This window comes from Oryx dammah, unplaced genomic scaffold (assembly GCF_014754425.2).
Source record: "Oryx dammah isolate SB20612 unplaced genomic scaffold, SCBI_Odam_1.1 HiC_scaffold_22, whole genome shotgun sequence".
Taxonomy (NCBI): Eukaryota; Metazoa; Chordata; class Mammalia; order Artiodactyla; family Bovidae; genus Oryx; species Oryx dammah.
In genome coordinates this window covers 34899856-34913715 of record NW_024070206.1, presented here as the reverse complement: position 1 = coordinate 34913715, position 13860 = coordinate 34899856, and positions in this window count along the sequence as shown.

Here is a 13860-nt window from a genome sequence, read left to right as displayed (position 1 = left end):
ATATCAATAACCTCAGATATGCAGATGACACCACCCTTATGGCAGAAAGTGAAGAGGAACTAAAAAGTCTCTTGATGAAAGTGACAGTGGAGAGTGAAAAAGTTGGCTTAAAGCTCAACATTCAGAAAACTAAAATCATGGCATCTGGTCCCATCACTTCATGGGAAATAGACGGGGAAACAGTGGAAACAGTGTCAGACTTTATTTTTCGGGGCTCCAAAATCACTGCAGATGGTGACTGCAGCCATGAAATTAAAAGATGCTTACTCCTTGGAAGAAAAGTTATGACCAACCTAGATAGCATATTCAAAAGCAGAGACATTACTTTGCCGACTAAGGTCCGCCTAGTCAAGGCTATGGTTTTTCCTGTGGTCATGTATGGATGTGAGAGTTGGACTGTGAAGAAGGCTGAGCACTGAAGAATTGCTGCTTTTGAACTGTGGTGTTGAGAAGACTCTTGAGAGTCCCTTGGACTGCAAGGAGATCCAACCAATCCATTCTGAAGGAGATCAGCCCTGGGATTTCTTTGGAAGGAATGATGCTAAAGCTGAAACTCCAGTACTTTGGCCACTTCTTGCGAAGAGTTGACTCACTGGAAAAGTCTCTGATGCTTGGAGGAATTGGGGGCAGGAGGAGAAGGGGACGACCGAGGATGAGATGGCTGGATGGCATCATGGACTCGATGGACGTTAGTTTGAGTGAACTCTGGGAGTTGATGATGGACAGGGAGGCCTGGCGTGCTGTGATTCATGGGGTCGCAAAGAGTCGGACACGACTGAGCGACTGAACTGAACTGAAATAAATGGAAATTTTAAAGGTAGACAAGGATAAAATACACAGTCCCTTAATTGGATGTCTTTATTAAGCCACCATCTGAGCCACCAGGGCTCGGATGGTAAAGAATCTGCCTGCAGTGTGGGAGACCTGGGTTTGATCCCTGGGTTGGGAAGATCCCGTGGAGAAGGGAATGGCTACCCACTTTAGTATTCTTGCCTAGAGAATCCCATGGAGAGAGGAGCCTGGCAGTATACAGTCCATGGTGTTGGAGAGTTGGATATGATGAGCAACTTTCACTTAACTTCATTAAGCTATTACATATTTGTACAGTTAAGAAAACCCATTGCAGAGATCATTTCTACTACATAACATTTTTATAATAGAATCAATTTAAGAAATCCATGTGAGAAATTCCATAACTACATTGCTGACTGTACTTGTGAGATTCAATGACCCATTATGTTGTTACTGAAAAACGTTCTTTTAATAATTTTGGAGATTCATAAAGTATGTTGTTTTTATGTGAACTTGAAGGCTGTAAAAAATTCTTACTGGCACAAGTATGTAGGATAAAGCCAATAAGAAACTTATTACCATTCCGTTTAGGTCATTTATTTTGTTTCCTTAAAGAGAAATGGAGAGCTTCTCAGTACATCATATTTGGATCATAGCTGCTTTGATTACATTGCTAAATTATTGACAAAATTTCCATCCATACGTCCTCACTCAGTCACTTCACACCATGGTTCTGCTCAAAATCTCAGATGGAGATAGTATTTCACTTCTTGCTATTAGTATTATAGAATAGATTTATATGACCTGATTTTGACCAGAATTATTTTTACACAAGGATTTATCCATTTTTATTGGGACAGAATGCTATAATGGAGAGCTGTAAATTCCCAATAAGTGAACAGGCATTAAAACTATCCCTCCTGAAACTGAAAAATATCTCTGTAGTGATACAGTAGAAATCAGGGCATTGTGTAATTATATGGATCTATAAGGAAAGTGGCTCAAGGTCATCATAACTGTGGCTCATGCTTTTCTAATAGAAGCTCAATAAGGTTTTTATTCTTTTGGCCATTTCATTTTATTTAAAGGAGACTAGTTCTACATGTTCATAAGTATTATGTTTTTGATAGTTAAGGTGTAAAAAAGACTAGAAAAGAAATTCTCAGACCTCCTGATGGAGTAGGGAAAAAAAGTGTCCATTTTGATACAATTCCTATGCTAGCTAGGCCCAGTACTCTGGGAGAATGTACAGTTAGAGTTTGCTCTGATTTCTTTGCTTCCATGAAAAAATAAAAATGAGCTTCTTTTTCCCAATACGTAGTTCCTTTTGGCAGCAAAGCCAATGGAAAGTACTGCTGATGCACTACGGATATTCAGCTCTATGATTTGTTGCACATAATGGCCTGAAGTCTCCAGAAGTGAATTCAACCGCTCTGTTATAAGCAACTCAAATTCTTCCTTAACCTGAATCTATTCTTTGCCAAGAGGACAACTCAAAGCAAGTTCCTCCCCAGTTCTTCCCCCAGGTTGAGCTAAAAAGCTCCTAATTGCTCTTTATTTCATTTACATGATATTTTCCTCATGCTAATGTTATTAGCTTGAAGGTTCTATTGCCAGGACCACAGGGCATGGCATTCACCCAACTTCAGTCTTGTTATAGACCTGAACTCATCAATCAGATGCCCTCTATTTTGTCTACTTAAATCTTTTGGTGATCAATAAGAGTCCAGATCATTTTACAATTTGGTGAAATTGCTTTTTAGCCTTGCTTTTGTATCTCCTTAATTATCTGGTTGACCTGTATAACTTTTCTTGAATTTATTACCTTAATTCAAAAGCATAAAATGCCCTTCTATCTACAAGGTTATCATAACTCTAAGCTCTTTGAGGCTCACATTCTTGTAAAGAATTGACAGTGTGATTTGATTCTCTTAAATTTACTACATAATTTCATTTATTTTTAAAAGTAAATGCTTCATTTCTCCTTTATTATATAATAGACTCCCTTTTTAATCGACTACCCACCCAACATGTCTCTTTCTAAATATTTATATCTCCCTAAAAGCACATTTGTTAATCATTTAATATTTAATTTCCTTTTTCTTCTTTCATTTTATTTCTTTATTACAGATTACACTGACAAAGGATAATGATTCCCCATTTATGGAATCAACCGTAACAATATCCCAGATCTGCCTGGTTACATCTGCCTTTTAGACCCAGCCATTTTCCTTGCTTTGGGACTTAAAAGGGACAGTGCTTTGCATGGTCACAGAGGGGTAAGTGTTGTCCCTCTTGCTTGAACTCTTAGTACACACACCAACTCGGACTCCCAGGTGTGCAGCCCATGGTATAGCAGGTTTTCCATCATCCCTCCCAGGCAAGGTTCCCTGCAATCCAAGCAGAGTCCAGTTGAACAGAAGTTCAATAAGCTTCAACTTCCAAGGCAGTTAAATGGAAGAGAAAGGTAATACAATCCCTGTATACCAGAGTCTGACAGTTCTTGGGATTGGGTTTGGCCACCCTGTCCTTCCCTCCCCTAGGTCTTTCATGAGATAGTGATTTTATGTATCTTCTACAGAGATCTTCATAAATTCCTTATCCACCATCTAGGAAAATCTGTGTTTCTTTTCCTTCTCTCCTCACTTCATCTTCCTGGAACTGCAGGTCTCAACTTTAGCCAGTAAACTTGAGTCACACTCTGTTTTCTAGGCTCCACTATCACTTTTATTATAATTCTTCTTTGCTAGCTACTGTTATATAGACTTCTGCAGCCTCAATTTCTCCTGTAGAGTGGTGTCCTCATAATGGACACTGGCGCTGCATTCAGGAATAACAGCATTGCAATAAAAAATTCTAATCAATTTCATGGTTCTTTTTGCTTCCTTGGTGGCTCAGATGGTAAAGAATCCGCCTACAATGCATTACACCCGGGTCCAGTCCCTGGGTTGGGAAGATCTCCTGGAGGAAGGCATGGCAACCCACTACAGTATTCTTGCCTGAAGAATCCCCATGGACAGAGGAGCCTGGTGGGCTACAGTTTGTGGGGTAGAGGACTCAGATATGACTGAGCAACTAAACACAGCGCAGCACTGCCATGTTACTAAACACTAAAATTGCTACACATTGCCACTCATAATTTTTCATGGCTTTTGCAACAAACCCCAAAGTATCGCATAATTTCCCCTTGTGCCATAACCGCAGTGTTTCTTCCACCCTGTGCCACTCTAATTTAACTTTGGCCAAAAGGCTTCCATGATGCATTTGGCATGGTCCATGTTCTTGAGTGAAACCAGAGGAGTTTCTCAGGGCCTCTTCTCTACTCTCCAACATAAAATTTAGAAAATTTTCCTTTTCCTCCAAATGAATATAAGACATAATTCCATATCCCTGATAACTGCACTTAGAGCCAGATCATATCTTATATGCCCTTCTCTTCAAGTATAGTACTTTTAGTCCAGAATTGGGGCTCAGATAGTCTGGCAAAAGTCAGAATGACCATCCAAAGTACTAACATTGACCCTAATGGGATTTTCAAATTTTTGCAAGCTGAGTGACCAAACTAGAAGATTGTGATATAGTTTGATACTAAGAAAACAGGGAAATGCCAAAAAATTACCATCATCATCATCTCTCTTTAATATTTTACATAAATCCCTTTACTTATTTTATCTTCATTTAGGAAACAAGAGCCAAGTTTATGTGTTAAATCATTTACATTTTTAAAATTTCAGTTTAAGACTCATAGTTTGTATTGATCAGGAAATTTATATATGCAAGTCAATTACTTTTAATTAAGACAGTACTTTTCCCTTGCATTATTACACTTTCATGAATGTTTCAAAAGACTCCACTTATTGATTATAAATGTTGCTACCATTTTTGGATGTACAAATCATTCATATTTGTCCATTAGCAGAACTCTCTTCAGGTTGGCCTATTTGTCCTCTTTAGTAATTTCAAGTAATATCTGAGAGCATTCTTGATTTCTTTGAATAACATATTTCAGATTCAATATATGTATTATTTTCTTGACTCCAGATGTAAAATCAGCTTTCTCTGGAAGCCAAGGATGCATGCTGATAAGTAGAAGAAAGAATAAAGATTAGTCTTTTTAGATGATAAAATAGTTTTCTTTTTTCTTATATCATAAATCAATGTTGGTAATTAAAGTTACTCCTTAGTTTCTAAATTTCATATTTTATTTTACTTGAATTTCAAATTGTCCATTTCATTTTTTGTTTTGGCCCTTTGGACTGAACAATCCTAAAAGGGAGTCCAAATCACACAGTTCCAGGAAGTACCTATTTTCAGTATCATTAGAACACCAACCATTTGAAAAGTAAAGTAATCCCCCCAAACACTGAAATATTGTATCAAGAACAGAGACCTAATACATTCACAAGACACAATGATTTTAAAAAAGACAAATGCTTACAGATGGTTACTAGACATCATTATTTTCATTTCACAGTGTATAAAATTAATAAATCACTATGTTGTACACTTGAAAGTAATATAATATTGCATCTCAATTAAGAGTCAATATAAATAATATTTTTTAATGTTGTTTTTCAAAGTTTGGCTTAACATCTTTTAACCTTTTGTGTTTAGACCCCACTAACTACATTTCTTTACCCTTTATATTGTTGCTTTAATAGTGTCATTTGATTTATTGCATATGCTTTCAAGTCCTTGGTTACAGTATCACAAGGGTCCCTCTATATTCTTGTTATCATGATATTGCTCTATTTCAATTCCTCAAATTAAATAAATGATTTGATAAAAAACCCACCAGAATTAACATCCATAATTAGCAAAGTCAGATATGATAGAATAAATGTGAAAGTCACAACTCCAAAAATTAGTGTATATTAGCTTCTGTAAATTTACATTCCCTCCCTAATACTAATCAATATTTTAGAATACAAGAGTTTTCTTAAGACTAATAGATAAATGATAGATAGATGGTAAATAGGTAGATAGATAAATCACAGATAGCTAGATTTTATTGTTGTATAGTTACTAAGTTGTGTCTGACTCTTTTGTGACCTCCATGGACTGTAGTTCATCAGTCTCCTCTGTCCATGAAATTTCCCAGGCAAGAATACTGGAGTGGGTTGGCATTTCCTTCTCCAGGGGATCTTCCTGACCCAGGGATTAAACTCGTGTTTCCTGAATTGGCAGGTGAATTCTTTACTGCTGAACCACCAGGGAAGCCCAGATAGGTAGACAAATGGATAGATAGATAGATGATAGATAGACAGACAGATAAACTAGATAGATAATAGATGAATAAGAAGGATAAACCAACAGGTTTTGGTTTACTCTATCTGCAATATATTTTCCCCATTACTTGCTGGTCAGCAGCCGGTCTCCTGTTCCCAACAGCAGTGGTAAAGTCACTTTGTGTTTCTTTGAAGATGATCTGGTCTCTCTCCACTATCCTACATCTTTTGTGGCACAATGGAAAACATATTGGGTTAAATCTTTTAGTTTATCAACATATGAGCTTACAAATTTAATTCATCTTCTAATGATATATTAACTGAATTCAATGTTGTTCAAATAAAATTATCCCATTTTCCCATTATTTTTAAACTCATTATAAGAATTTGGGTACAATATTTACATATCCCATCAAATTTAAATTCTCTCTTTAAGTCCATTTGAATGCAAATATCAAGCTATAGCCCCAATCTCACAATGCACAGTATACACAAATGCTGGCATCTCTTTCATTTCCCTTGATACACATGCAAATTTTATGGATGAGATTCTGGAGCCTCTTGTTGAAAATTTAGCTGTAACAGCAAGAGAAGTGACTGCACTCATCCACAATGCATGCCACTAAAATTACACCTCATGGAGACATATAAAGACAGTGTTTATTCCTGTAAAACTGGAGGAACACCTGCAAACATAGATGGGGATGAAGGTCAAGAGCATCATAGAGCACCTGGTACAGGAGGTATTTTTAATCATTCATCTCTTGGAAGAGAAACAGTGCTAAATCTCTCCTCAATTGAAGTAACTCATTACTGGCAAATCCTTGCCAAGTTTCTGTTGTGGGTTTTTTTCTATTCACCCGAGGTAGCCTATTTGTCCAAGAGAAATACAATCCTTTCCTAGACAATGTTTTTTCACATGAATTATCAGTATCACTGCATTCCTATGTCCTGAATAAAAGCAGTCACTGGACATCTGTGTTAGATTTCATTTTATCTAAGAGAAACTGTCTGTATATGTTGTCATCTGTATTTTTACTTTACTTTGATATTGCCACTAGGCTTATAATGAAAACAAATATTTCAATCTTCAGTTCAGTCACTCAGTTGTGTCTGACTCTTTGTGACCCCATGAATCACAGCACACCAGGCCTCCCTGTCCATCACCAACTCCCAGAGTTCACTCAGACTCACATCCATCGAGTCAGTGATGCCATCCAGCCATCTCATCCTCTGTTGTCCCCTTCTCCTCCTGCCCCCAATCCCTCCCACCATCAGAGTCTTTTCCAATGAGTCAACTCTTTGCATGAGGTGGCCAAACTACTGGAGCTTTAGCTTTAGCATCATTCCTTCCATGAACACCCAGAGCTGATCTCCTTCAGAATGGACTGGTTGGATCTCCTCGCAGTCCAAGGGACTCTCAAGAGTCTTCTCCAACACCACAGTTCAAAAGCATCAATTTTTCGGTGCTCAGCCTTCTTTGCAGTCCAACTCTGAAGAGTAGAAAATGTAATATTATATGCAGTTGAAATTTATGGGAATCATTAAATGGCTGATTCAAAGGAAGTCACCTGCCATATATATTTTTTTAACTTATTCTTCTCCTAGTTACACAGGAGAACCACAAGTCTTTTAGTTTTTCTAAAGACATGAAAATTTACACAATGTTAAAGCAGAAAACATTGTGCCTAACAGTTTGAAAAGACTTAGGAGGTATTCTGGAAATATTAGCCTAGGAAAAATACATTGACTTACTGTAACCAGGAGAATTTCAAGATTATAGAGCAGTTGTATTTGTGGGCATATAGTCATGAGCAAATAGTTCATGGAAGAAAGATTGAATTTATAACAAAATGAGTTATTGCTCAGCTTGAGGCAAGATATACAGTGGATGCTATTTTCCCCATGCTCACTGAAGACTTCAGAAAATTTAAAAATAAAAAAAGCAAAACTTGCAATATCATTAAAGCTAACATTATATATATTTACATACAATTTTGTGGGGCTGCTCTTGTGCTAATGCTAAGATGCTCTCATGTCTCTTTGAATGGTATTTGAATGTCTACACTGGGGCAAGAACTCAAGGTTAAACTTATCCTATATGTATTGCAGCTAGATGGTGCTAGCCATTCCATATTAATAATCTGATGGACAAGCAAAAGCTGGCTCAATATTTATCGATAATTATGAAATCCATTGTCCAAGGCACTACTGGTGTCAACTGAACAGGGGAGGCATCCTATTTAATTCTAAGTTCCTTAGATTGTTATGGTAATCCTTAAAGGTGGGACTGGAGTGAGAAATGCCCAGTGGACAATTGCAGGATGGTGTGACATTTTTAGCATTTCTTCAGTCTAATCCTGAGAAATTTTAGAAATCTTTTCTACATGTGTCTTCCCTATTAAAGTAAAAATATCTTCAAATTCAGAATTCTGTCCTTTGTTGGTGTTTTATGTTATTGTATTCCTGCAAGTAATTTTTTTTTTTTTGAAACTGGGTCACTTGATCACTTTACATTTCACTTGAGAATGCAAGTAAAAAATATCTACATGAGCAATTTTTCTCTTCTTTTTCCTTTCCCCTTCATTTCATATTCTGCCTGTCCCCTAAAGAACACTTTAGCAACGGAAATGAAAAATCTCTATTCAGCAACTTTATTGTTTAATAGAATGACAAGAGTAAGTCAGATGAGTTAAACAAATCTCCCATTTCTTCTTTGGATTTTGTATTTGTTTCATTGCTTCAAAGCTATGGGCAGGAAATAATTAATATCTGCTATTTTTATATGAATTTGACTGTCACTCAGTTCTGTCACTCAGTCGTGTACAACTCTTAGCGACCTTATGAATTGCAGCACACCAGGCCTCCCTATCCATCGCCAACTCCTGGAGTTCACCCAAACTCATGTCCATTGAGTCGGTGATGCCATCCAGCCACCTCATCATCTGTCATCCCCTTCTCCTCCTGCCCCCAATCCCTCCCAGCATCAGGGTCTTTTCCAATGAGTCAACTCTTTGCATGAGGCGGTCAAAGTATTGGAGTTTCAGCTTCAGCATCAGTCCTTCCAAAGAACACCCACGACTGATCTCCTTTAGGATGGACTGGTTGGATCTCCTTGCAGTCCAAGGGACTCTCAAGAGTCTTCTCCAACACCACAGTTCCAAAGCATCAATTCTTCGATGCTCAGCTTTCTTCACAGTCCAAACTCTCACATCCATACATGATTACTGGAAAAACCATAGCCTTGACTAGATGGACCTATGTTGGCAAAGTAATATCTCTGCTTTTCAATATACTATCTAGGTTGGTCATAACTTTCAAATATACAAAAGGAGAAAATAAAGTTTTCTCTGGCTCTTTCTAACCATTTTAGCAATACAAATGTCTTATTTATAAATTTTAGAAGACAGTGAGGATAATAGGATAATATTTTATGAATACCTAATATTGAGCATCATTTTCAGTGTTAGCAAAATATATGCCTTCTCTCGACTACCAGGTAAAGAAATTCAGATGAGAAAGACTCATCATTTTTTTTTCCAGCTAGACATGTATTTTCTTGCACAACTAATGAAGACTAGAAAGTGGAGTAAAATCCTGAGGGACTTCATATACACATAATTCCCACACAGGTCATAAATATAATCACATAAGAAAAAAATAAGAGGGAATATCTAATGAGAAAACATGAACCACCTGTTTGAACAATAGTTTTTTATCTAGTCTATCCATCATAATTGTCTATGATTATGCCAGTATATTTTAAACACCGTCAACATCTCCCAAGTAGACCACTGCTGCCAAAATTATATATTTACTTAAAGCATTTTAAAAAAAGATTCATATAACAAAACAAGTACAAAGTTTAAGTAAATGTGAACATAAACTGCTTTACATTTTCATGAATTTTTGTTACCTCAAGAAATCTCTCTTGCTACTAAACCAAATAGAATGTATCTAATCAAAACTGATACAAGTATTTGATCTCCCAAGGAAAAGAAAAGAAAGAGTGAATTTCCTAATAATAAATAGCAAATGATGAAACTATTTCCTTAGAAAACTTTCTTATGGATAAACATGTGAAAGTCCATGTTTTAATGAAAATTTAATGACATTTCCTCTTAAAATAAAGCAAATGCATGTTGTTAAAGCTTAAAAACTACCTGAAAATCATCCCTCAATAGTTATATTAGCAATATTGGTCACACTTTAATATAATTGATGTGACTATTGAATATGAAAATGAAAGCATTAGTCACTCAGTGGTGTCCAACTCTGTGACTCATGGACTGTAGCCTGCCAGATTCCTCTATCCATTGAATTCTCTAGGCAAGAATACTGGAGTTGGTAGCATTCCCACTATTTAAAAATCATAAAAGATGATGCTATCAAAGTGCTACACTCAGTATGTCAGCAAATTTGGAAAACCCACAGGACTGGAAAAGGGCAATCCTCATCCCAATTCCCAAGAAGGACAGTGCTAAATAATGTTCAAATCACTGGGCAATTGCACTCATCTCCCATGCTAGTAAGGTTATGCTCAAAATCCTGCATGCCAGGCTTTGGTTTACATGAACTGAGAACTTCTAGATGTCCAAGCTGGGTTTAGAAAAGGCAGAGGAACCAGAGATCAAATTGCAACGTTTGTTGGATCATAGAGAAAACAAGGGAATTACAGAAAAACATCTACCTGTTTCATTGACTACACTAAAGCCTTTGACTATGTGGATCATAAAAAACAATGGAAAACTCTTAAGGAGCTGAGAATACCAGATCATCTTACCTGTCTCCTAAGAAACTTGTACTCTGGTCAAGAAGCAACAGTTAGAATCTTGTATGGAAAAACTGACTGGTTCAGGACTGAGAAAGGAGTTCTACAAGGCTGTTTATTGTCACCCTGTTTATTTAACTTATATGCAGAGCACATTATGAGAAATGCTGGGCTGGATGAGTTACAAGCTGGAATCAAGATTGCCAGGAGAAATAGCAACAACCTCAGTTATGCGTATACACTCTAAAGGGAGAAAGTGAAGAGGAACTAAAGAACCTCTTGATGAGACTGAAGGAGGAGAGTGAAAAACTCCACTTAAAACTAAATATTTAAAAAACCTAAGATCATGGCATCCAGACCAATACTTTCATGGCAAATAGAAGGGGAAAAGGTGAAAGCAGTGACAGATTTCCTCTTCTTGTGCTCTAAAATCATTGCGGATGATGACTGCAGCCATGAAATTAGAAGACGACTGCTGCTTGACAGAAAAACTATGACAAACCTAGACAGTGTGTTAAAAAGCAAAGACATCACCTTGCCAACAGAGGTCCGTATAGTCAAAGCTATGGTCTTTCCAGTAGTCAAGTACAGTTGTAAAAGCTGGACCATAAAAAAGGCAGAGTGCTGAAGGCTTTATGCTTTCGAACTGTGGTGCTGGAGTAGACTCTTAAAAGTCCCCTGGAAAGCAAGGAGATCAAACCAGACATTCTTGAAGGAAATCAATCCTGAGTACGCATTGGAAGGACTTGATGCTGAAGCTTCCATAATTTGGCCATTTGATGCAAATAGCCAACTGATTGGAAAAGACCCTGATGCTAGGAAAATTGAAAGCATAAGGAAAAGAGGGTGACAGAGCATGGGGTGGTTGGATGGCATTGTTGATGCAATGGATATGAACTTGAGCAAACTCCAGGAGATGGTGAGGGCCAGGGAAGCCTGGTGTGCTGCAGTCCATAGGGTTGTGAAGAGTCAGACACGAGTTGGCAACTGAACAACGAACAACAGCCATTCACTTCTACAGAGGATCTTCCCAACTGAGGTCGAACCCAGGCATCTGTATTGCAGTCATATTCTTTACTTTCTGAGCAATGAGGGAAGACCATACTTTTATATAATTTCTATTTTTGCTTTGCACAAATGAACCGGTCCATTATTCTTTGTGTGCATGCTAAGTCACTTAAGTCGTGATCGGCTTTTTGCAACCCTGTGGACTGTAGGCAGGCAGGCTTCTCTGCCCATAGGATTCTCCAGGAAAGAATACCGGAGTGGGTTGCCATACCCTCCTCAGGGGCCATTATTGTATAGTGCTACCAAATTTGAGTTCTTCTATATGGCTATGATGATTTGTCTGAATTATGAAACAAGATGTTTTCATACTCTCAGCATTTTTAACTTTTGTTCATTTAGTTAACCATACATATAGTACATATTTTGAATGCTATTTCTTTAAGTCACCTAGCTTACTTACAAGAGATAAATGAAACAAGTCTGTGTAACGTCTCCTCTTTCAGTTGGAGAACTGGCATATTGGAATAAACTGGCACACAGTAGGAGCAAACATTCCTGTACCACTTACCCCTCAAATCCTCCCACTGTGGAGGATGGACCTCCAGACTTTTCTGATTTTTCTATTCTTCCTAGGGTCATGGTGACACCCAGGTCAAAACAAGGAAATCTCGTGGAAAGCTTGCTAACATACTGCTTGCCTGATAAAATGACCATACAAAACCAATGTTTTGTTTTATTTTTTTCACCTTCCTTTCTGCTTCAAAAGAATTATGAGATCTGGAACAGAGATAGACTTCCTGTAACTCTGAAGTACAAACATAAGTCAAAAGTGCCAGCACACTGAGGATAAAAGAACAGAAATAAAGAGAGAATAGGTCCTTGAGTCTAAACAAATTGTCTACTACTTAGAATTGTTTCATGAAAAAAAAAGCAAACAAAATCCTCTTTTTATAATTAATATGCTACTACTTGAGTTTTCTGTTGCTTGAAGATGCAAATATTTCTAATTGCATCACATTTCATTTATATTTGTTAAATTTTTAAATAAAATAGCTTTTATATTACATTTGGCTATGAGGGAAAGAAAACTCTAAATTGCAATTGTAGGGCTTCCCTGATAGTTCAGTTGGTAAAGAAATCGCCTGCAATGCAGGAGACCCCTAGTTCGATTACTGGATCAGGAAGATCCCCTGGGGAAGGGATAGGCTACTCACTCCGGTATTCTTGGGCTTTCCTTATGGCTCAGCTAGTAAAGAATCAGCCTGTAATGCGGGAGACCTGGGTTGGATCCTTGGGTTGGGAAGATGCCCTGGAGAAGAGAAAGACTACCCACTCCAGTATTCTGTCCTGGAGAATTCCATGGACTGTATAGGCCATGGGGTTGCCAAGAGTTGGATGTGACTTTCACTTTCAAATAGTTAAAAGTTTACTTTTCTCTTGTGGAAAAATATTGAATGGAGGTGGTCCATGGCAGATATTGCTAAGCTATAAGGACACAGGTACATGTATCTTTTATATACATTTGCATGTGGTCCACATCTCAAGATCATTTCAAGTTCCAAGGTAGATATTTCAGGCCCATATAGTGTGTTGGCTTTCCAATCAGAAGGGCCCGAAGGAAGGAGAAAAAAGAGCAGGGAGAAAAGCAACCCACTCCATTTGATGCTTAAGGACATGGAAGCCTCTCTGCTTATGTCCTATTGCCTAGAACTTAGCTATATAACCACTAGCTATATAACTTAGCTATATAACCACACCTTTCTTAAAGGGAGTTTGAGAAACAAGACCAGTTATAAATTCTATTACCGAAGAAAAGAGATTAATGTATGAGGGTCAGATATCAGTTGTTCCTGCCATCCTCTTTGGCCTCCTAAATTTCCAAGTTTACCACACAGAGACTATTTCACCTTCTTCCCAAGAGTGAAAAATCCTAATGTCTCCTCCTCATTTCTGTCTTCCTTCAATGACAAGCTCTTTCAAGAATACTATGAATATAAACTTTTTGAAAATAAAGGTTATATGAAAACGAGGAAAACTTTTTTCACTTTCTAGTGTATTGTT